The 25,508-nt window shown below is 41.1% G+C and overlaps 1 protein-coding gene across 1 annotated transcript in view; it reads left to right on the forward strand.

Moving 5' to 3' along the window:
* Positions 1-1,719: 1,719 nt before the first annotated feature.
* GREM1 (gremlin 1, DAN family BMP antagonist) overlaps positions 1,720-25,508 on the forward strand; it is a 56,072-nt gene continuing 32,283 nt past the window's right edge. Inside the window, exon 1 of the mRNA XM_082275125.1 lies at positions 1,720-1,938. The gene's annotated coding sequence lies outside the window, so the exon portion shown is untranslated. The remainder of the gene's footprint in view (positions 1,939-25,508) is intronic.

Consider the following 25,508-nt stretch of genomic DNA (forward strand, 5'->3'; position numbering starts at 1 on the left):
GAGTTTACATTTTCTTTGACAATGTTATTAATATTTATATACTTATATTTTGATGTAAGCACTGATTGGTTTGACACTGATGCCCTCCAACCATTCCCAAACGTCAGATATGTCAAGTTGCATTGAGTTGGATAAAGCAGCACCCTTCAAACCGTTCACTTTGTGCATAGTGGTACAACATTGCACTGGACATTGCTTCCATATTGATTGATGGTGCAAGCCCCTTTGATTTTCATTGGTCGCTAACTAGGAGAGCATTTGTAAGCTAGGAAAGCAGGACTTTTAGTGCCTCCAGACAGAATGGTCACCCAATCCAGATGTTTGCAGTCTGTGGGCACTTCCCAACTGAATTTGTTCAAGCACATTCAGGTAGCAAAGCAACCAGCCTGGATGTATTATTCAAGAAGCACAAACAGTGAAACAGCTGGATTTACCATTATGAACATTAGACTTGTAAATAATGGTGGCAGGCAAAAGAGGTGGCTTTTCACTGTTCAGTCACACATTTTTTTCCATCACCATTAGTAGTGATATAATAGAAGCTTATTTATACTGTTACAACATTGTAAATTGAAAATATACTAATAAAATTATACTAGTAATATACTAGTATAATAATATACTAGTAATATTAGTAGCAGGTGCCAAGGTTGTGTGCCCACCGACTCCAGTGATACAATCTCAGCGGCATTTGCCCAATGTCAGTGCAGATGTTCATAATATAATGCCCATTTAGACATATTGCAGGGGCAGTTCTTTTTAGGCTGCATTCACGCTGGTGTAGTGCATGAACATGCGCAAAAATTACATGATTTTGTGCTCATTCACAAAAAGTGCAAGACACGCTTGCTGTGCCATTCACATTCACTTCATTTATAGTGCTTAGGTCAGCCCAGTAAAATGAGGTCCGTAGCCACATTCCTTTTCCAGAATTGTCCTCACCACATCCACCATAACAGCCCGGATGAAGGAGGAGGAATTTCCCCTGAAACATGTTTGCTTACCTGTGAACTTCATTACTTTACCTGTAAGTGTTTATGAACTTTTATATTGAGCATGCTTCGGCACCCATCCAGCCTAATAGCATAGCTTCTTCCGTGGGAGCTTCTACCCAATTGCAACCATAGTACTCTAATTCTAATGGGGTGACTCTTTATCCTTGGATCTGTGTTACCAGGGCTACCCCTGGACCTTACTGAGAGGAATGCTCTCTATAAGAATAATCACAAGTAGCTGCTTATGTTGTGAACTCTTTTACTGAGATAGTGATTCTCAGCTGGACCTACTGAGTAACAGAGACAATTCTGTGAAGAGTCCATGTTTTTGCAGCTTTCATAATCTGTTTTTGCGATATTCTGCAGTGTATTATTTTCTTTGCCATTTTGAACCTGCTTTGCATTATTGTTTATACCTTTGCACCTGTTTAGTAAACCGCAAGTTACAGTAACTTCCTATCCGATCACTCGGCTGATTACCTATACATGGTTTTTAAAAATATTGCTTAATGGCCTTATTGTGCACACACAACTAGCTTATAGTGGATGTCTGTGGGTCTCTGTGTAATGACAATAGCAGTGTGTGCTGTCTGAGAAGTAGGCTGTATGATCAAACACAATTTTCTGTAGTGGGGAAGACTTTGCAGTGAGTTTCTCTGCTCACCAAGTCTCTCACTCACTCAGTTCTCTTTAGAAGAGGTCAGGGGAAGTGTTAAAAGGGGCGGATAAGACATCACACAGCCTGAGTGCAGTGCTGTCCATCAGCCAATGATGTGGGAGGTTTGCAGAGTAAACCTCAGCTGGCAGACATTTAAATGAGAGACAGCTCGGCGCTGCAGCAATTTGTAGCCTGGATCTGAAGGATTTCCTCCATCCTCTTGAATGGACAGCTCATATAGGACACTATTCCTGTGAGGCAGGTCCAGCCAGGCACTTCACACAGGTAAGGCTATCTGGACTGAGACCTTCATCCTGCCTTCACAATTGTGCCGTCCATTAAATTAAATCCATAGTATAATCTTTCTGCCAAGTTTTAATATTATTATACAAAATATTTATATAGTGCAAAAGGTTTGTGCAGAATACTTTCCAAGTATTGCTAAAAAACACAGGTTTGGGGATTTGTACCTGGAAATATATATTGTCCCAGGTTTTCAACTCTAATCCTTGCATTCCACAATGTTATATTCAGTTCTTGCCACACTGTTTTATTTATTGGATTGAAATTTTGTAGAATATCATCTAAGAGAAGTATATTGTTTTATACCATTTATCTACTTGATAGGCAGGAATTACAGTCCTATAATTTATAGGCACTATGGCAATTCACATTAGTACGATGCTCCGCATCAGGATGTCTGTGGATTTTTTTTTTTAACATTGGCAAAAAAGTATATATAAATTTAAGATTATATATATTTGGGGAGCATGTATCAGACTTGCAATCTGTTTATCTGTTCCGTCATGTGTGCATAGAATTCTGAAGGTCCTGAAAGGAAATTACATTTTTAGTGTACTTATCAACTAAGTGTACCACAGTATAGAATATCGTAGATTGCAGTACTTTTACTTACATTTTTTAGTGTACTTGTCAACTAAGTGTTCCACAGTATAGAATATTGTAGATTGCAGTACTTTTACTTAAATATTAAATATAGCAATTCATTTACTGGTAACTGTTTCTATGGACTTTAGTCATTTCTTCACAGCTGTAGTAATTGTTTTACAAATACAGGGCTTATAATTTTATTGTGTAAAGTTGCTTAAAAATTGATTAGATTGCAATAAATTGTCTCTTTCTAAATATTATTTCCATTAATTTGCGGAAAAATTAAAGCAGCCTATCATTCCATATGGCAGCACAATATTACACTTTCTGAATTTTTGTTCAACCTTGTTGTTGTAGCACTGTCTCACAAATTGTTACCTATACAAGGTAACAATGGTATTAATTTTCACTTTCTGGTTATGCACGATCTTGCACCACCTTCAATAACTTACAGAATTGTGCATGATCGGCTTTTTTTTGTGCATCAATTTTTTTGGTCAATAATGATGTAATTTAGGCAAACTTTCGCAAAAAAAGAAAAAAAAAACATAATTTTCTTCGCAGTACCTTGCTGTGCGTTATATGCACAAGGCTAGCATGATCTTATGAGGCTGATAATAATTTTGGTCCTCTATATTAATGATACTATGGTTTATTTTTTTTGCTCTGACTGTATTACTTGATATCACAAGCTTTCGGGAAAACAAAGTAATCATTAGGTGATTACAATAGAATTTCCTCCGTCACCTATGCCACATGATATGTATGTGGGGTGTTATTTTTGTCATTATAGGACAACGTGCTAATAGGGACTTCAAGCAACCATGCTTTGTACATAAATTGTTCATTTGAATATAAGCCAGAACATGTAGGTAATTAATGAAAGTGTTTTGATGGAGCGGAACAAGTTCCTACTTTCTGTAGTTTGGTTCTTGATCACAGTTACAAAATTTTGTTTATTATAAATGGCAGCACAGATGCTAAGTTGTTAAGCACTTAGCCTTGGGTTGATCAAGTCTTGATTGGATAACACATTAATTTTGCATACTATATGCACTATTTTTTCCCAAAAAATAAACTTTTCGGTTGTATCCCACACTCCCAACCAAAATTGTTCTTAGAGTTTTTATATTTTCATATACCTGTGTGGGTATATCCTGTAAAGTATCCTGTGATTTGTAAGCAGCACAAACATTATACAATTTTTATTTCATAGGGATCTATTTATAAATGTTTTCAGCCAATATTTACACAACTTTCACCCGGGATTCACACATTTTCCAAATTAAATCCAAACATTCATAAATAGACCCCTGGGAGTATTTGTATGTTCATTTGTTGCTCAAAAATAAATATCACTATTCTAGGAATGGTTTTAGTGACCATACTGTTTCTAAAGATATAGTCATGTGGATTATTTTTTTTTTTTTTTAAACCAATAGTTTCATTACCAAAATATTTTATTGAAGAATAGAAAAGAGCATACAGCATGAGCTTTGGAGGCCTAGATGTAGTGATATTGAATTATAACAGAATATATATAGGATTATAATAAAGCAAAAACAAATATCATCATAGGCAGAAATATGTCTTAGTCATACACAATATAATGAAATTGGGGGGGGGGGGGGTAGGTGCTGTTTAATCAAAAATGTATGAGCTACAATGCCAAAAAATGTTGTTCATGGCAAATGTTTAGCAGGTCTTCCGCTTTAAAATACCTGTAAAAATTTTAGACGTCTGTCGTTATTGTGGATGTGAACACTAGTTATCCAATCTATATTATATCAATAACTTTGTTCAACTAGGGAGATAATAGTTTTGGTAAATGCATCATCAGGTGAGGGTATTTATTGGAACCCAGGTTCTACCCCACAGACCATCCAGTAGGGCTGCAAGAGGGCTACAACTGTTGATATATTTTATAACTATTATGACTATTGAATTTTGGTCAGTGAAAGATTACATTTTTTAAAGGGTTTTGAATTATTGATTTCATAAATAATTATTATATTATTTGCCTTACATATTTGTGTGAACCAATATTAGAAATAGTTATTGCGTGTCAATATCATCCATTGTAATACAAAAATTAGCAAGATGCATTTCTAGCCCCACTCAAAGTTGTTCACCTGTTTATATTTACACGGTGGAAAAGGCTCGGGACTTCCAACTTAGATCTTCTTTATGTTTTTTGGTTCTCTGTGGCTGATACTTAAAAGTTAAATATCAACACTTTCGTTGCCTTGTTCATAAATATGGTTTGTTTAATGGACCATCAGATTTTATTGGGTAAAGGCTTTTGAACAAATAAAATAACTGCGTGGGCAGAAAAATGGCAGATTATGGTAAAAATTTGAATTGGATCTAGCCAGAGGTAATATCATTGTCCCCGTAAATTAAAGAATATAGGGAGACAAAGCTGGATACGGGTTTTAAATATTGATTATCAGTAAGCCAAGCAAATAAATATTATGGTTTATGAAAAAAAAAGAAAAAAGACAGATAAAAACATGATTATAAAACTAGAGATTAAAAAAAACATGATTATAAAAACTAGAGATTAAAAAAAACTCATGATGACTTTTTCGTTTTTTCCCTAATATGGAATACACATCTAGGCTCCGAGTTGTAATAAGTTCATGGGAGGTACAGGGTAGGTTCCACTAAATTAATAAAAGTGAGCGAGGTCTTACAATAAAAGGTTGCTATTACATGGATTGTATGGTTTGGGCAAAAATACCTTTGGAGATGATCAAGTTAATATATAAAAATATATTCAAGGTCAGCAAAATTTGGAATTTTTTTCCATGTCCCATACAAAGTATAAAGAGTATCAGCTACTCATGAGGAAAATCAATTTTATCATCCATGTTGGGAGGGTTTATGGTAAGAGCTGCAGAATGCCTTACCACATAAGGTAGCAATGGCAAAACAAGTGACGAAATTTGGGAAATAACTGCATGATTATTATAACGGCAGGAGCTGTAATGATCAAAGTATATGGTTCTATAGAAATATCCTTTTACAGGGAATACATTTGACTGCTTCTGTGGGGTCAAGAAGAACTGTTTTCTCCTGTAATTATTAATTAAAAGTTTTCTTTAGCAACGTGACCTAGCCTTGTGCAGAATGACCTTACACAGTGTGTACACTATCTCAATTCTAATAACTTGTTAAACCCTTCTGGTACCATGGAGACATAATATGTAGTCAAGCTGAGAGGGTCTTGAGGATAATGTTTGACCATCTAAACCCCTACTAAACCATTAAAGCTTGCACTGGTTTCCATGGCTAAAGTTATTTACATAAATTAGCACACTACAGAAACTTTGAAATGTCAGACGCTATATATTATTTTATTAGAACGTGGCTTTTCATATAATTGTAATGAGCGCTGCAGATAAAGTAGTCAAATGTTTAAAAATGAAATGTGATCCTATGTTGGATCCATAAGTAGGATTATTAGATAATTATTGCTATGTATGGGGGACATTGAGGCATCATTGTTAAGCAGTTATGTATGTCATAATGCTGTGCTGCATTTTCTTTATATGTCACATTTTTTCTTTTCATTTTAGCGTCATTCTGGAATAAGTATAATGGTACAGAATTGATTTGGGTATTCTAATCACGGTTTCCTTTTCAATTTTCAGTATTGATTTACTTTGTCTGGTTTCTTGCTCAGTACTGGTGCCATAGTCAGAGAAGAAACTCACTAACTCTCTATACTTACTAAAGCAGTTTAAATAACAATATTGTGCAAAATGCAATAATGAAGCCGTGACAGTCTGTAGGAAAAGCTGATTAGGTGCACAATGGGGATATTGGGGTTGATTTACTGAAGGCAAATAAGCTGTTCACTTTGCAAGGGAAATAATCTTTTAGCTTGGTGAATGTGGTGAAAATTCACTTTGCAAAGAATACCCAGTCATGAGCAAGGAACATTTAAAGTGTAAGTTCACCTTTACAGAAAATCTGTAAGGTGAACTTACACGGATCCCCTCTGGTCCCACTGACCTGGAGTCCCATGATCACCCGCTGCCAGACATCAAGTTGCCGCTTTACCGATCGAGGGATTTGAAATCCCCGCGGCTTTCTCTCCTCTTCTCCAGCGCTGACAGGATGGGCTAGGCAGGTTCTGATCGGTCAGCGCTGTCCATGTGACGGCATCGACCAATTTGAATGCCTCCTATCTGTAAATGCAGAGAGGTACGTTTAGGAAATTAAGTCTCGGGGATTTCAAATCCCCAGACCGGTAAAGTGGTGATCCGATGTCTCACAGCGGGTGATTGCAGGACTCCAGGTCATCGGGACTGGGGGGGTTAATCAGTGTAAGTTCACCTTACAGATTTTCTGTAAAGGTAAACTTATCCTTTGAAAAAAAAAAAGATTTTTTGCTTGTACATGATTGAATGATGGAAGTCATCATAGCTTTGCCACAATTACTAAACTAAGGGAGAATTCCCTTGAAAAGTCAACGGTCTATTTACCTAAAGTGTATGTTACCCTAAGTTATTATTCTTTTTTGTATGTGTGTGTTCACATATGTGTATTTTATAAATCATAGTCTATTAATTTTATGTACTTCTTCTATCTGAAGTAGCTTGCCAATCACATGTCTTCCTTGTTCTAAGCTGACCACATAAAGCACAGAAGCTGATCTGTGTTAGCATGGTCAGTTTTTATTTTTTGTCTGGCTATTCAGATGTACAGGATACTGTGCAGACATATAGCATGCCTGTATTGTATACCTTGTTCAGATACCCCCCCCCCCATTCCAATCATAGCATGCCTCTTGAACACACCATAGAACAGTCTGAACATTCTATGAAATACAGGCACACAAATTAACAAAAAAAAAACAGGCTTATACTTACCTGCCCTGAACCTCCTCTTCTCGAGTTCCCCTCTGGTACTCCTTGCTCCTTCTACCTGGTGAGTGCCCTCATAGGAAGCCGCTTCCTATGGGGGGCACTCATGCGGGCTTGCTCCGGAGCCTCACTGTCTGTGTCAATAGACTCGGCCTGCCCACCGCTCCCTCATCACACTAGCGGGATCGAATTGCTACTGCTGGCTCAGCAAAGCCAGTGAGAGCTGGAAGCGAGTGGAGAGGAAAGTCGCATTAAAGTCACACTCCAAAGTCGCACTCTAGCCTAATGTTTCCACAAGTGCGACTCTTAAGTTGTGCAATTTAGAGTGTGACTTTGAGTGCAGCTTTATTCCAACTTTACACTCTCTGGATCAAAGTCGCATCAAAGTAGTGCAGGCACCTTTTCAAAGTCGCTGATTTTCAAAGTGGCATGGATGGGAATGGGTGCCATTGAAATCTATAGGCTGGGACTTGTTATGTGACTTTGTGTACAAAGTCGCATGACAAGTCGCACTAGTGGAAATGGAACCTAAAACTCTATACTCACATGTAATGAGTAATAGTAATGGATCTGTCTTCTTCTACACTTTCACAAATGTTCCTTTGTACCTCATGAAGACAGGAGAAGATCATGTTCTATGAAGGATAGGAGGGATGGGGGTGGGGCTGGGCAGGTCTAGGCATGCCTGTCTAAGGAAGACCGACAGCCTTTTCAGGAATAAAAGGACAGCTTAGCAAATTCAGATAAAGGGAGATAGCATTGTCGGTGAAGAACAGGAAGAAGCTGTTTGTCTAGCTTGAATAAGACTTTCTAAGCTAGACAAGCAGCTAGCCAGAAAATGAATAATATCAAATATAAAGATATTTAACATAGTATTAATAGGAACAATTGTATTTTTGACTGGCACTACCCTTTAAGGGAGGAGGAAAAGCAGCAGTACACTGAACTTCCCAGTGAATGGCTGTGCAGTGGGGGCATGTAAGGACAAGTCTGATCATTGGAGAAGAGCACACTGAGTTTCCAGCATAGCTAGAGAACTGACCATGATGTGCTGTCCTGCTTAGTGTGGTCAGTTTTTAATAGGAAAGCAGAGAGACTGGTAGTAACATCAGGGATTTCACACAAAGAAAACAGGATACTTTTTCATTCAAGTACATTGTACAGCAGGCACATATCAGGAATATGAAGTTTTGGGGCAACAAATGCTTTAAGGTGAGACTGGGGGGCAGGGGGTGGAGCAGCTGCACACAGAAGGTTTTTTACCTTTATGCATAGAATGCATGAAGATAAAAAAACGTGAGCCTTTAGAACCACATAAATTTAACTGAAATTTAAATTTAACTTTTCAATAAGTTTTTAGATTTGCTTGATGTAAATCTTATTAATATGTGTTAATGTCTGCGTGTAAAAACCTTGTTTCTGTGTATAAATTGTAATTCTTTATGTACACGAGGGCAGCTTTATTTCCTTATTACGAGCACAGACCTGTTTTGGAGTGCTAGATAATGGTTGTAACTTGCTACCCCTTTACACAAGTCTATGAGTTGACCAATTTACTGAAAGCAATGTGTGGCTGAAACTAAATGAAGCAGTTAGGCAAACACATTGTAGTGCCTGATCTCTACAATCTACAAATCCACATTTATCTTGTAAAATGGTCACATAAATATACTCCAAGGGAAACAATGCAAAAAATGATTTAGAATAAATTCAATAATTTTGAGCATGGATGAAAGGGTTAGTTTATTAACATACATTTGTTGGTTAAAGCTGAATTTCAGGATAAGCAAAAGTATGTATATGTATTCTTACTTGGATCTTGGTGTGCTCTGTGTATTTCCTCCAGATCTGTGTCCAGCAGAAAACGTTGCCTGTGTGCACCAGAAGATATCGGTTACAAAAGACCAGTCACCGTTGCTCTCTCTCCTTGCAGGTTGACTGGTCTTTTATCCACCCCCTCCTCTTCCCCACAATATTCTTCAGGCAGCCAGTATGGGGTGATCCTGCTGAATCCCTCCAACAACTCTGCTCTCTGTACAGTGCAGTGATTACGTCACTGCTAGTTTTAAATTGTAAAAGTTGGGTTTGCAGAGGCATTTGGTGCACACAGAGTGGATTTATATTCTTTGTGATAATTAAGAAATACATTTTTAAAATGAATGTTTTTGTGCTCAGAGTTCAGCTTTAATTACCTTCCAACCGTAGGATGAGGTCCTAGAGTTCCATTGGTTATACCAGGATTCTGCTGTAGGGATCATCTGAGTATTCAAATTTTCAGGTGGGATTCCCTTTAATGCAGAAATGATCACTTGTAAGGGCGGCGGAAGGAAGTCCCCCCCTCCCTCTGCTGACGCATTTCTCAGGCTCTCCTGTCCCATCGGGGATTCCCAAGACTGCTCCTACTGGTGCAATGAACAGAGAGAGAGAGAGGAACTAAAGTTGTTCCTCCGTCCCTGGGAGATCAGAAACCAGAAGTGACGAGGATTTCCTCACTTACGGTTTTGGTTTGATGTTTACAAGCCATTACCGGCTTGTCCTAGCATCTGATAAAACCGATCTCAGTTTGATCAGATGCTTTGGAGGCCAGCGGAGATATCTGGGGTCTAATAGACCCCAGATCTCTCCATAAAAGGGACTTGTCACAACCCATGCTATCACAAGGGATTTTGTTCATCCTTTGTGATAGCAATAAAAGTAAGGAAATAAATAAAGGTGCAGTGTTAAAGACATTACATTTAAATAATAATAAAAAATAAAATTTAAAGGTCCCATAAATGATGATCACACCACACATATGAGATATTGCTGCGACCATCAGAGCAAGAGCAATAATGCTAGTGCCAGACCTCCTGTGTAACTTTAAACTGGAAACCTGTAAAGGCTTTTAAAGCATCACCTGTGGATTTGGACAGAGTAGGGAAGGGTTAAATCATGTCAATTTATCTTTTGCTATCTGTGTACTGTTGGGAAGATTTCCCTTTACTTCCTCTTTCTGAGACCCAACAGAGGTAAGAGGAAATGTTTATAAAGTGAGGAAATTCTCCCTTTATCCAGCTGTCACCAGAATAGGTGTCTCCAATAAAAGATTTATCTTCACCCAGTCCCGGTGACAAATGTGAAATTTAGATTTCACCATTATTTTCTAACTTGGCGAGAAGGCAAATCTTTCCAGTGGGGACATGTGGCACTTTTCCACTGCAAGTACCGGCTCGGCTCTACTCGGCCCTGCTTGGCCAGGTTTGCTTTTCCACTGCTGGTACCGCATGGTATAGTGTCGGAATGGTTCGGTACGGTACGGTATAGGTTTGCTTTTCCACTAAAGTAGTACTAAAGTTAAGTGGGTGGGATAACAACGGGGTGGGTGGGATTCTCTGACCAATCAGTGGCTAGTAGTGACTGCATGCAAAGGATTGTGGGATATGGTACCAGTTTGGTACCTGTTGGAACCACAATCGAGTAGGTACTGTTTTTTCAGAGCCGTACCGTACCGTACCGTTCGGTTCCATGCAGTGGAAAAGCAAACCTATACTGTACCGTACCGAACCGTTCCGACCCTATACCATGCGGTACCAGCAGTGGAAAAGCACAAAAGCGTGCCGAACCGGTACGGTTCCATGCAGTGGAAAAGCGCCAATAGACAGCAATACAGTTCTGACAGAGGCACAATTTCTTCTCTACAGTGCTGTACTTTTCAAAACAAAAATACAATTGTTTATGGATACACTTTAAAGTTAGAGGGAGCAAAGATGCCAGAATGAAATACCATTGGTATTCAAAACCTTTTTTACATTTAATCAAAATTTTTAGGGGATAAAATTTGTTTTGCACTTCTCTTAAACCTTTGTAATTAAATTCATCCTGTTGGAAACCATCTCAAGGTCTGCTTCTTATGAATGTTTGCAGTTTTGTTGATTAGAATCAGCAATGCTGGAAATAGATTCAACATTCACTTGTACCATGGTGATTCTGCTCAATTGTTTTCATTTAGAATCAGAAGGATGAACCAGGAGATGATTATGAGTTTCAGATTGCAAAAATAATGAATATTTGTCATTGTGGGCAGAAATCTCTGTGTGCTCCAAACATCGCCTACACATTTTTATGTGTTCTTTTTAATAACACTACTAATTCTACTTACCGCTACTTACATTGTCATAATTTCAGCTTTAAAGTAGAACTCTAGCAAAAAATAGAATTTTTTGCAATATTCTCCAGTGGTTTGGTGAACTGGTTACACTCCATTTCTTCTGTACAGGGACTTCAAGGGGCCAATAGCAAGCCACGTCTAGCTAGTTACACTGCTTGTATTTAGCAAATCCATTAATGATATTTTATTATGTTATTTTTATTCCATATTTGCCTAGAGTCCACATTTAAAGAAGACACTAGAAATGGCAGCCCATACCTTGAGATCTCTGTTGTTGGAGTACCCCAGAAATCCAAATATCTGGGAGGTCCATTAACTTAAGAAAAAAATGTCATACATATGGACCAGTAAGTATCCATCATAGGTCTGGATAAGTAGCTAGGTAAAGCAGGATAAATGGGACACAAATGAGAAGGTACCAGGAACACTGTATAAGTCAGAGAGGTGGGCTAATGATGTCACAACCTCTGATTTAGCCAATCAGAACAAGCTCACCCAAACAAACTATGTAAAGTATGTAAAAAAATGGAGTTGAGCCTTTAGCACAGCACTTCCAGTCTCTGGGTTGTTGGGTTGTAAAGACAGAAGGCGGAAGTTGAGAGAGTTAGAAAGTCTGAGACACGCGTGTTATCCATGATAGAGTTGTTGCTTAACCCAGACCAGAATACATGGAATACTAGGCAAGTGCTCCTATTACTAGGTTTACTATTGTTGCCCATAGCTTTTGGGTTTATATGTATACTATGTATATCTAAAGACTGATAACAGAATCATTTATGTCCTATTTAAGGGACTAAGACGCAGAGTTCCTGTGCCGTACCACAGTATCTGCCTTTAAAAAGCAACTTTCCAGGTAGGTTGGAAAATGGTTGGAGGATCTCCTTATCACTGCTGATCTTGACTTCAGGTCTCGGACACAAAAACCAACACCCTGATTAGGGGCCTCTGCAATTTAATTTTGCTGCAATATTCATCAAGAGATATCTTTATTATTAACTATATATACCAGGTTATAATGTGCACAAATCCACCAGGACTCTTTTTGCACTTCTGCTATTAATACCTGTTTGTATATTGGATGTATGTGCTATTATTAATCTTTTAAAGCTTCTATTATTTCCATACTGGTGTGCATCAATACATTTATGGTAATGTTATATGCTGGCTGCAGTAGTTCAGCTGTTCTTAATTACTTTGATTAGATTACTGGTTAATATCCCATGAAGGGAATCCCCTGTTCACAGCGGCCCTGTCCTGGTTGAAGACAACTTTATTCTGAAACCCACACTTCCCCTTTGCAAAAGTTCCGGTTCTTTTATATACTTATAGTTTTAACACAATATTCTCATACTGTATATTCTAATAAGTTTTCATTTAGGCAATTCATCCTTTCAGATGATTGAGAGATATAAATGGATTTGGTTTAGCACAGTGTGAGTTAACAGATTGTTACTATCACAATTGTATGAAGGTAAGCTAAGGGGGATGTGTAAGATGCTGCATGGTTCTGATGAATTTCTACTGGACAAAATGCATTAGGCAGAGATCAGAGGTAATGACACCAGACACCAAGACCAAACAATGATAGTGATTCTGTTGCCTCCTTTGGTAAAAAAAAAAAAAAAAACCATAAAGACTTATAGTAGAAAAAGGCAAAGTGGACTATCAAGGTTGTTTTTTTTTTTTTTTTTTTCATTTTCTAACATTTTTGTCTGAGGATAGATCTCTTTTAATAACAAGCATGGTTAAAGCCTAACTCCACTTTTGTTTAGAAGAAAAAAATTCCCCTCTGGGTGATCTCTGTACATTGCAGTGATTTTAACAAACTTTGTTGCAGATTCCTACCTTTTGTTATTCTGAAGAAATCATTGTTTGTTCCTCTGTGCTGAGTGGGTCTAATGGGAGGGGTTTTATAATTATCTATCAGCTATGGCAGCTGCAGGGCTCTAATGAGGAAAACTGCTGGGTCTGCATCCCTTTAGACGTGTTCCTATTGGGAGTATCTCACCAAAAAAGGAAATGCCAGAAATCTGACTTGAATCAGGCAGACTTCTAGGAAAATTGGTGAGCCAATCACACAAGCAGGAAATTATGTTCCTGGGGTGTGGCTAGTACACATTCTGTGCACAGAACAACTCCGGGTAGCCATATTGCATTGCATCTCCAGAAAATTACAACAGCTGAAGATTAAAAAGGAAAGGTAATTTTTAATAACATTCAATTACAATATGATTTGTGTGGCAAGTGTATACGCTATATAGTTTTTTCTTTATTTGCTGATTTTTTTACCCAGGAAAGGAGAGTTACCACTTTACCACCGGAGGATTTTCCTGCTTTACGTCCAGGCCACTTTTTGCAACTTGGCACTGCGCGACTTTAACTGACAATTGCGTGGTCATGCAACGCCGTACCCAAACAAAATTTACGTCCTTTTTTTCCCACAAACAGAGCCTTCTTTTGGTGGTATTAGATCACCTCTGCACTTTTCATTTTTTGCAAAATTAATAAAAAAATTGCGAAAATTTTGCAAAAAAATTTACATTTTCTACTTTGACAGTTAAAAAATATCCAATATAAATTAAATTTTTGTCATATATTTAGGCCAAAATGTATTTAGCTACATGTCTTTGACAAACAAATCCTCAATGAGCGTATTTTTAACCGCTTTAAGACCGGAAGATTTTACCCCCTTCCTGACCATGCTATATTTTGCGATTCGGCACTGCGTTATTTTAACGGACAATTGCACGGTCGTGCGACGCTGTACCCAAACTAAATTTATGTCCTTTTTTTCCCTACAAATAGAGCTTTCTTTTGGTGGTATTTGGTCACCTGTGCGATTTTTAATTTTTGAAAAAAAGAGCGACACTTTTGAAAAAAAAAAAACAATATTTTTTACATTCTGATATATAACATTCCCAAAAAAAATTAAAACATCTAAATTTTTTAACATTTTAGGCCAATTTGTTTTCTGCTACATATTTTTGGTAAAAAAAAATCACAATAAGCGTATTTTGATTTGTTTGCGCAAAAGTTATCGCGTTTACTAACTACGGGAAAGATTTGCAATTTTTATTGTTTATTTTTTTTTTCCAATAATAATGGCGGCGACCTGCGATTTTTTTTTTGCAGGACTGCAACATTGCAGCGGACAGATCGGACCCCTAACTGACATTTTTGACACTTTTGGGGGTACCAGTGACATTACTACAGTAATCAGTGCTATAAATATGCACTGTTACTGTAATAATGACACTGGCAGGGAAGGGGTTAACTTTATTGGTGATCAAGGGGTTAAATGTATGCCTCATGCTTACTGACGTGTGTGGGGGGAGGGGGTTGTATGACACAGACACAGATCGCAGGTTCAGCTATGCTGAATCCTGTAATCTGTCCCTGCCTGTCTCAGAGGAGATCCGCCGCTTTGTTTACACAAGTGGGCGGATTTCCTCACTCGATCCCTGACGATCGGGGAAGAGCGGCGGTGATCACCACCTCTCCTCCCCTGGCCCGACTCCCGCTGTGTCTGACGACACTTTGCCACAGTACCCTCAACGTGAGCGGTCGGCAAGTGGTTAAATTCACTTTTCATTGACTGACTTATTTACTACAAGTTTTTCCAAGTATCCACTACTCTTTTGATAAAATCACTTTCTGAATGTTACTTTTGAGTGGCCTTCCTGCTAATTTGAGGGCATGTCCCCATGTTCTTGAGCTGCACTTAATATTGAAATCACTGCCCTCCTCAACCTTAGTTACACCCTAATGTATATAAAGTATTCAGTCATGTCCCTCTTTTCCCTTCCTTCCTCAACGCTGGACATATGTTCCTCCAGCATCCCCTGAGATGTTTCCTCAGACCTAGCAAACTTTGTCTCTGGATTCACTCTTTCTATGTTTAATCCTATTTTATTATTTTTTTTGCTTTTTTAAACAGAAATTAACTATAAGAAAGTTGTATCAACTATACAAATATTCAATTCTTAACCTCATTGTAAATGAAAAAATTGTATTAAAAAAATAATAGGAAACATGTTATACTTACCTGCTCTGTGCAATGGTTTTACACAGATCAGCCCCGATCCTCCTTCTCAGGTCCCCACGTCGGCACTCTGGGTCCCTCCCTTTTGCTGAGTGCCCCTATACCACGCTGCTTGCTGTGGGGGCACTCATGCATGCTCACTCCCTTTTTGACAAAGGGACATTCCCCGAAACATGTAGGCCGGGCTTCACTTCCTGTTTTATTTTTTGTCAAGTTTTGCAAAATGTGTGTAGCATTTTGTTACATTGTATTATACGGACACAAAATCTGAAATATTAAAGTAGTATTTTGATCATTCGGTTACAAAAAAATGATAGAACAGAGTTAAAAAAGAATCCAGACAAGCAACTAAACTAGGTTAGTTTATTTTAGAAGTGGCTTCTACTAGGTGATTTAATTGCCTTGTATAAATGTATAAGAATCTCTCTCTGCAGACTAGTTAATTATCTGAACAATTTATTTATAATGGTTTTCGTGTAAATACCCACTTTTGTTAATTCTCACTAATGTGAACGCTTTTGCAGGGATGTGCTTGTAGGTGCTAGTGAGAAAGTATAGTTTTGAGCCTTATCTGCTTACCAGAGGGGCTGCAGGTAAATCTATATTGTTCTCTGCCTACCAGAGAGCAGGATCTGTTAGTGAAGTCTGCTCATTGTGCTCAGTATGCAATTCATTATGTCTAGAGGAGTGTTTCACACTGGTCCAATAGAGAGGCATGTTGGACAGTGGGAGGAAACCTGACAAATGGATGCATGGGCTTTGATACAGTCCTGGTGATTGGCAGGGGGCAGGATGCCTCTGTGAATTCTGGGATACTGTATAAAAGCCAGGAGCACATGTACTGCAAGGTCTTTGGCTGGAGAGCAGAGTCCCGGAGGGAGGTGGGTGGCTGCTTCCTCCTCTGTAGCAGTGGCACGTGGTCGCAGGAGGTAATCCTGAGGGCCAGAGGAACGGATCTGAACCCAGAGGTCCGGGAGAGCTGACTAAAGGGGAGACACTGGAGACCCTGGAAAAACAGTATTGTGAGTACAGGGACTCGTGTCAAGGGGCCTGACCTGAGGGGGGCCACCCCAGGAGTAGAATAGTCAGTGGATGGGTGTCGGATGCTAGTGAGAGTGTCCTGAAGATAATTGCTAGTCCACCAAGTCGTCTTAGGAAAAGAGACTAAATTCTCAAATTCACCCATAGTGGCAGGGTGAATGAACAGCCTGGCTGTACCTGAAGATAGGAGTCCTCAACTTGTGCATAGTTAATTTGGAGTATCCCACTATTCCCTCCTCCTATCTCTATTTATAATAAACAAAAAACAACCAAAATACCCCTGGACTGATTATTGGAGCGAGCCAAGGAAGGAGAATGTAAGGATTTACATTTTTGTATGCTGGTAACACCGGGGGGCCTGAAAGTGTGAAACCTGGCAGTCCTTACAGGAGCAGTGCTACATGCTATTATGACCTTAGTCTGCAGAAGCAAAGTAAAGGTATATACTGTAAAGATGCTAGATTTGCCTTGCCTAATAAAAGTGGTTTTGATGTTTGAATAGTAATCATTGTTTCAGGATAAAGATAATCACAGAAGATAACCTAAAGGCACCAATACTAGGTTGAAGTCTGTTGACTGTGTTGCCATTTTTTGGCTCATTCCTCATGTTTACTCACAACTGGAGTAGCTGTGCATGGCAACCAATCAGCTTATAACTTTCATTTTCAAAGCAACTAAATAAGCTGAAGCTGGAAGCTGATTGGTTGATTGATTACTATGTACAGCTGCTCCAGATTTTATTGACTCAATCCAGTGTTGTAGCTGTAGAATATAATTAGGTGTATGTGTGTGTGTGTCAAGAATAAGACATATGTTTTGTTTGCAGAATTGTTGAGGAAGAGGAAAGAGAAAGAGGAAATGCCATATAATGATCTGGGCATAAAATGTTTAGATTGCCATCACTAATCTTGCCTTTTTGTGCCAATTGGTCTGTGACTTATAAATAGTGAAGCCATCTACAGCCATACAATTAACATATTCAGAATGAGGTATTAAAAAAAACCTAGTTATCCTGAATTACATTTTAAGCCGCCATAAGTGGACCCCAATTTCAGCCCCCGGTGCAACAAAACATAGGGATCGGAAAACCTGCAAGTTATGGTCCACTTATGAGCACTATTTTGGCTGCACCTCTCTCAATGATACATAGTCACCAGGACAGGAACTCAAGTCAAATTTCCAAACACAGACATATAAAGAAGAGACTGTTTCCCACGATGGATAATGACTTATCTCTACCATGATCCTGGTGCTTTTTCTCAATGTGCTTTGCTGAAGTTGAAATTATACACAATCATACTCGGTGAGTTAAGAGAAAAAGTAAATGAATGTAAAGTAGGAGATCAGACTGAGGTGTGGAAGATAAATAAGAGTGAACGGAGAGAAGGCCTGTATCCAAATAATACATAGGGAAAGAAAGAAAAGAGAAAGAAAGAGAGATAATTTCCAATAATTAGGCAATGACAGCAACATTTAACTTAACAATAAAGGAAAAGGATAGTGTTGTCAATCAATTGTATGCATTGTTTGGGGTTGAAACATTGGAGGGTACACCACAGTATACCATTGTACCATTATACCTCAGCAAAAGAGCACTTGGTGTTTCGGAGATTGGGGTCATAGGAGCCAAGAAGTCACAAATTAAGGTAACATGCAGTGTAGGCTATTAAGGCTTTAAGCACCATCATCAATCAAGGTAGAATAATATATTTAACAAAATATATAGTACAGCGCCAAACATTTCTACATATGAATGCATCAGAAAAAAGACTAAACAAAGTCCGTGAAACCAGGTGCTAATTTCAGAAATAAATTAAGAAAGATTCCAACACCACAAGATTAGACCACAGTCCTGAAGACCACCACATGCTCATGTATAGTAATTCCCTTACCGGAACATAAGACCCCCTGTTAAGGAAGGTCAGAAAGGCATGAAACATGGAAATAGCCACCAGGATAGGGTCCACCACGATACTTCATCAACAATAATATATCATCATATGTTCACATTTCACGCATAATGGATAATGATGTCCCTCCAAAAACAGATGAGGTTCAAATAGTCAAGTATGTACATTTATTTAGAATAAAAAATCAAGTAAAAAACTCACATGGCATTTGCATGATACAAGGAATGTAGTTAATATTGCCGCGGCAGAATAATATATTTAGCAAACCCAAATCTTGTAAAATGAGAGAGAGAGAAAGAGAGAGAATTCTCCATCATCAGAATACACAGATCAGCACTGCAGGCTAAAGGCCTGCAGCACTGATTAAACAGGGAAAATCTGACTGGGTGGTTGTACTGATGTCGATCAGTAGATTGATTTCTGTACAACCACAGTGCCCATACATGGATCGAAATTTGGCCAGTCCCTGCTAAACTGGCTGAATTTCTATCCATGTATGGCTATGAAATGATGATCCAACAAAATATTTGAAATCTGGATTTCATTCTTTTCAGATAAGATTGCTTTAGTTATATTGTCTATATAAAGAGATTTAAAGAATCCAAGATAAAACATGGAAGCAACAGGAAGAAAGCCTTCAAATATGAGAGCCAGCATGTTTTTTGTCATCTTAACTACGTCTCTTTTTTGATGGACAGACACAAATACTTGAACTTCCAGTACCGGGGTAATGTAAGAATAATTACGGACAAGGACCGTGTGTAGACAAATGTACAATGAGCAAGCAAGTAGTCTTATATAATATAAATATTTACAAAACCATTTTGATCATTCTGTATTGTACTTCTAACAGCAATCTGAAGATTGTGGGTTTTATTTATAAAGACTGTTAGAATAAGAACTGTGTATGGGTACAGAAATCAGATAAATTTATTCTCTGACGTTCAATTTTTAGGTCAGACTTAGGCCTCTTTCACACGGGCGTTCCGAATGTCCGTACATCCTGACATCCGATTTGCGTCCTTTCAGTTCTGTTCCGTTTTTTGGAACGGAACAGAACCCTATTTTTCTTCCGTTTAAAAAACGGAAAGGACGCAAAATCGGATGTCAGCAGTGTCATCTGCAATCACATAGACATACATTATGTCCGTATATCATCCGCAAACGGATGGGATGATATGCGGACATACGGACCGGATGACACAAGTGTCATCCGTGTCCGTAAAAAAAAAGTGCCGCATCGGACGAAATAAACTGAGCGGCCGTGTGAAAGAAGCATGAGCAAAAAAGCTTGTCAAGGAGGGGGCGTGGCCGACTTCCGGGATGTGAGGAGCGTTCTTTCCTAGCTCCGCTGCCGACCATTAATCCGACATAGAATCCTGATCCATCCGAGGCCTGATTTACCTCCACACTGCCCTCGGAGTCTCCTTACCTCCTCTGGCATCCTCCAGCGATGGTCAAGTATGGTAGGGACCGGCCGGCTTCTCCCGTTCGGGAGCCGGGTCCCTCGAGGCAGATCCAAGATGGCGCCCGTCCGTCTCCTCCACACAGTGCGCTCGAAGCTGCATCACAGTCATCCTGGCTGGGGGACAGTGCAGAATGGCCGGTGCTGTCACCGGAGGCTCGACCCGGGCTGGAACATGAAGTACATCCTCCCTCTCAGGTAACGGAGCCCACGCTATCCCAAATCATGGAGGCCATTAAGACCTGCCACACATCCCTGGCCTCGCACATTGATGCCCTTAGAGTAGACTTTTCTCTGCTTAAGGACGATGTCCAGAAGATCAGACAGAGGGGGTCACTACCGCTGAACAGCGCCTTAGTGCAGTAGAGGATGATGTCTTTCCTATTCCTGCGGCCCTGCGTGATATTCAGGCGGAACAGAAGGCTCAGGCGGCAAAGTTGGGGGACATGGAGGACCGTCTCCGCCGCAATAATCTCCGGTTTTTGGGATTCCCTGAGGGCGCAGAGGGCAAGAATCCGGAAACATTTGTGGAATCATGGCTGAAGCAGACTCTGGGACCTGATACGTTCTCCCCGCTCTTTGCTGTGGAGAGGGCACATAGGGTCCCATTCAGGGCCCCCGCACCGGGTGCCAGGCCCAGGCCTTTGCTTGCTCGGATTCTCCATTACAGGGATAGAGATGCAGCCCTGCGAAAGGCCAGGGATTCCCAGGATCTACGCTTTGATAATGCCATAGTTACTATCTTTCCAGATTTCTCAGCGGCCACTCAAAGGCAGAGGGCCGCGCTTGTCCATGTTAAAAAGAGGCTCCGGGAGCGTCAATTTCCCTACAGTATGTTGTATCCTGCTAAATTGCGTGTGGTGGCTAAGGGCAAGACGCAATTCTTTTTGGATCCTGCGGAGGCTGATCAATGGCTAGACTCTCTGGGCAGAGGATGAGGGACTGGGAGACTGTTAGTTACACCTTTATTGTTCTGTTGCTCTTTGACTGGGCCCTCTCCCTGGATTCCGCTGATCTGTGGTGCCATTGCATCTCTGAGGGGATTTGGGGGCTTTCTAACTTGGATGTGCCTTTCTCTTGATCTTTTGCCTCAGATGGACACAATGCTCGGGCTCGAATGCTCGGTAGCTCTCTAGGAACACCCCTTCTACCTGTTTTTCACACTTCGTTAATGACTTGGTTTTGTTCAGGGTTCAAGCTCGGGCAAGTTGGGGCTGCGGGCAGGGTGGGGGGTTTTGTTTTTTGTTCGGGGACTGTTTTAATACCTTCACAAATTATTTCCCTGTTTTCTGATCTCTGTATGGTACTGTCTATGACTCGTGCTGCTGTGCTGCCCCCTGCTGACCGGTCCTGGCATGGACCGCTTCCCCTGGGAATGATGTTTCTGCTCATCGGGCCGCGGACATTTTTTCTGATACTATGGCTACGGACACACTAACTGTACTGTCCTGGAATGTCAGGGGCCTAAACGACAAAGTGAAGAGGGCCTTGGTGTTTAATTATGTTAACAAATACAAACCACAGGTGATATTCCTCCAAGAGACGCACTTGACTGGGTCCAAAGTTCTGGCCCTGAAGAGGGCGTTTGTGGCGCATGGTTTTCATTCTATGTTCTCTAGTCATGCTAGGGGGGTATCTGTTTTAGTTACAAGAACTCTTAAATGCTCGGTGAAACATGTTGTTACAGATGTCTATGGGCGATATGTCATTGTTCTGCTTCAAATTGATAATGCGGTTTATACATTTTTATCTCTTTATATTCCACCTCCATTCACTTTGGCCTTTTGGGACAAGGTGATGGCACAGCTGCTGCAGGTGGCGGAGGGCCCTCTCCTGATTGCGGGGGATTTCAACACCGTGGTGTCGCCCGATATGGACAGATGTCCGGGGGATGGGTCGGCTTCCTCTCCTCTAGCGGCCTCAATGGAGAAATACCATTTGGTGGATTGCTGGAGGTGGAGGAATCCGACGGGAAGGGAGTTCTCCTGCTACTCTGCCTCCTATAAAACACTCTCTCGGATTGATTTGTGCCTTGTCTCTCCAGATTTGCTTTCGAGAATACTGTCTGTCTCCTATTTACCAAGAGCCATATCGGACCATTCTCCTATGCTGGTTAAGCTTAGCCTTTCCTCATCGGTCGGATACAACCTGTGGCGCCGGAGCCCTCAGTGGCTCAATGAGGAAATTTTCTTTAACATCACGGCTAAGGAGATGGCCCATTTCTGGCTGGTCAATCAGGACACTGCCTCTGGGGCTATTGTGTGGGATGCCTTCAAGGCTACCATGCGGAGTACAGTGGCCAGCGTGATCAAGCAGCTCAGGGAGGATAGAGAGTGGAGAGTTGAATCTCTGCAGTCGGAGGCATCGGCTGCTGAGGTGGAATACATCCGGAATCCCACTTCCGCTAACTATGCCTTGTGGAGGGACAGTGCCCGACAACTGGACCTTGTATTACTGGAGAAGACCCAGAAAAAATTGCTCTACCAGAAACAAAGGGTATTTGAATATGGTGATAAGAATGGCAAAATATTGGCATATCTCTCTCGCTCTGAGCAACCGGCTACGGCCATCTCTGCTGTGTATGATGGCCAACGCCGTTTGTGCACGGAGGGACCGGAGATCGCGGGGGCCTTTTTGGATTTTTTTCGTTCTCTATACTCCTCTGGAGCCGCCTACTCTCGGGAGGAATTGGCATCTTATTTGCAGGACATCCCGGTGGTCTCGCTGGAGGCGGAGGACAGCCTGTCTCTTGAGGGACCTATTACTCGCGCGGAGATTGCGGAGGCAGTCTCCTCTTTTGCGGCTAATAAAACGCCGGGATTGGACGGCTTTCCGATCGAGTGGTACAGGGCTTACTCGGAGGCATTGATCCCACGTTTGTCTGCGGTATATGCCGAAGCCTTTGAGAGTGGTGTGCTTCCAGCCTCCCTTCGGGAAGCGCTGATCGTGTTAATTCCTAAACCAAATAAGGACCCTACTTATTGTGATTCATATCGCCCCATATCCTTAATCAATGTTGACATCAAGATTCTGGCGAAGGTTTTGTCCCGTAGAGTGAACACCGTTATCTCTACTATTGTTCATTCTGATCAAACTGGGTTCATTCCCGGGCGCTCTACGGCCATAAATCTACGACGTCTTTTTACGAATCTCCAGATGCCGACTACTGAAGTGGATACTAGACTTATTGTGTCGCTAGATGCTCATAAAGCATTTGATTCGGTAGAGTGGCCCTATCTGTTTGCTGTGCTGGGCAGGTTGGGATTTGGGCCGAACTTTATTAAATGGGTTAAGCTCCTTTATGACACCTCTGTGGCTCGCATTCGGGTTAATAATAAGATTACTGATCAGTTTCCTATCTGCCGGGGCACGCGGCAGGGGTGCCCTTTGTCCCCCCTGCTGTTTGCCCTGGCGATAGAACCATTGGCTGCCTTGCTTAGACGAGATGCTAGGATCCGGGGATGCCGATTGGGGGACCTGGAGGAAAAAACGTCCTTGTATGCGGATGATATGCTTCTTTATTTAGCGGATCATCATTGAATCTTTCGGGAGGTTCTCCGGGTTTAGAGTGAACTGGGACAAATCGGTGGCCTTCCCCTTTGACCCTCTTAGTGCTCCTACCCTGGTTCTTCCTCGTAGGCTGCAGGCGGTGACTAAATTTAAATACCTGGGAGTGGTCATCCAGCAGCCTATTACGAAGTTTGCCGACAATAATATTGCCCCGATGGTCCAGCGGTTGAAGCAGACTCTGCCCACCTGGGGCAAGCTGCCACTCAATTTGCTGGGCAGAATTAATATATTTAAAATGATATATCTACCCCGTTTTCTTTACTTGTTCTGGCAGGCCCCGGTGTATCTGCCCAAACGCTTGTTTGTTGGTATTGAATCCCTGTTGCTGTCGTTCATGTGGGGGGCGAAGCCGGCGAGGATTTCCCTTAGCACGCTAAAACTCCCTGCGCACGCTGGGGGTTTGGCGGCTCCGGACCTCCAATCCTATTACTTAGCGGCCCAACTGACGCATGTGCACGACTGGTTTTTCCCTGACCTGCCTAATGCGGCGGTTACCGCCTCGGCGGCGGTCATGGGATCCTATGAAGCACTCCTGAACTCCTTATATAGGAAAGGCCCGTATCGGAGGGAGGGAGCTGGGATTATTCGGATGGCATGTAGGATTACTCATATGTGTAATGCTAGGGTGGGAGGCTCCTCTTTTAATCAATCCCCCAACGCCCCTCTGTGGTATAATCCGGGATTGCGAGACCTATATAAATTGGCAGATCCTAGGCGTTGGGCGGGCTTTGATTTGAAGTACGCTCATCAGTTGTTCTCGGACCATACGTTTAAGACCTTCGCTGAGTTCAGGTCGGAGCTGGGGGTCCCCTCGACATGCTGGTTTCTGTACCAGCAACTTCGGCACGCGGTGGCGGCACAGTTTGGACTTCGGGGGGTCCACCTGGTTCCGACTCGGCTGGAGAAGGAGCTGATGAATTCTGACCACACTAAACTTATCTCTCGATACTATGGGTTGCTTCTTGGCGATGGGGGAGGGAAAATGGCGACCTTACAGGCAAGGTGGCAAGCAGACCTGCCTCAGTTGGAAATGGTGGATTGGGAAGATCTTCTTGGGGCTCAGTCGCAGGGGCTGATAGCCGCAGGGGATAGGGTTATCCAATTGAATTACTTACACAGGATATACTATACCCCTTATCGCCTCTATGTGATGGGGAGGCTCCCCTCTCCGTCCTGTCCCCGCTGTCAGGGAGACAAGGGGGACTTCTTTCATATGGTGTGGTTGTGCCCGGTGATTCAGTCCTTTTGGAAAGGGGTGTGTACTTTTATGGAAGAGAAACTGGCACTTCCGAATATCTGTTCTCCTGATAGGTGCCTTCTTGGCAATCTGGAGGAGGAGAGTCTTCGGCAGTCCCAGAAAACCTTACTATGTATCCTTTTTTTCTATGCCAAGAAATTGATTGCTCTGAGGTGGAAACAAGATGCGCCGCCTACGGTGTCCGCTTGGGTTGACCTGGTTAATAATGCCCTTCCCATGTATAAACTTACTTATATGGCCCGGGGGTGCCCGAAAAAATTTCGTAGGGTATGGTCCTCCTGGACTGGATCGGTGTTGGGAGCGGCTGAGGTTTAGGACCCCTGGGGGTTGCCGTATTTATGGGGAGGAATTCAGATGGTCCGGTTTATACTATGATCTTTCTCTGCCCCTGGGCATTTCTTCATTGAATGTGTGTGTTTTTTTTTTTCCCCACCCATAGGGGTTGTGTCAGCAGATTCATTCGCTGTTTATTAATGGTCAGATGGTATCTATACTGTTGTTAAGGGTATTTATGATGTGAAGGGTTGTGTTGCTGTTTGGATCTTTTTACTTTTGATAAAAATATAGTAACTATCCATAAAAAAAAAAAAAAAATTTTTTTTTTTGTTTTGTTTGTTTTGTTGTTGCTCTGTGGGAATACGGGGGACTGATTTAATT

The sequence above is a fragment of the Pelophylax lessonae genome, assembly GCF_965119305.1.
Source record: "Pelophylax lessonae genome assembly, chromosome: 13".
In the NCBI taxonomy this organism is placed as follows: domain Eukaryota; kingdom Metazoa; phylum Chordata; class Amphibia; order Anura; family Ranidae; genus Pelophylax; species Pelophylax lessonae.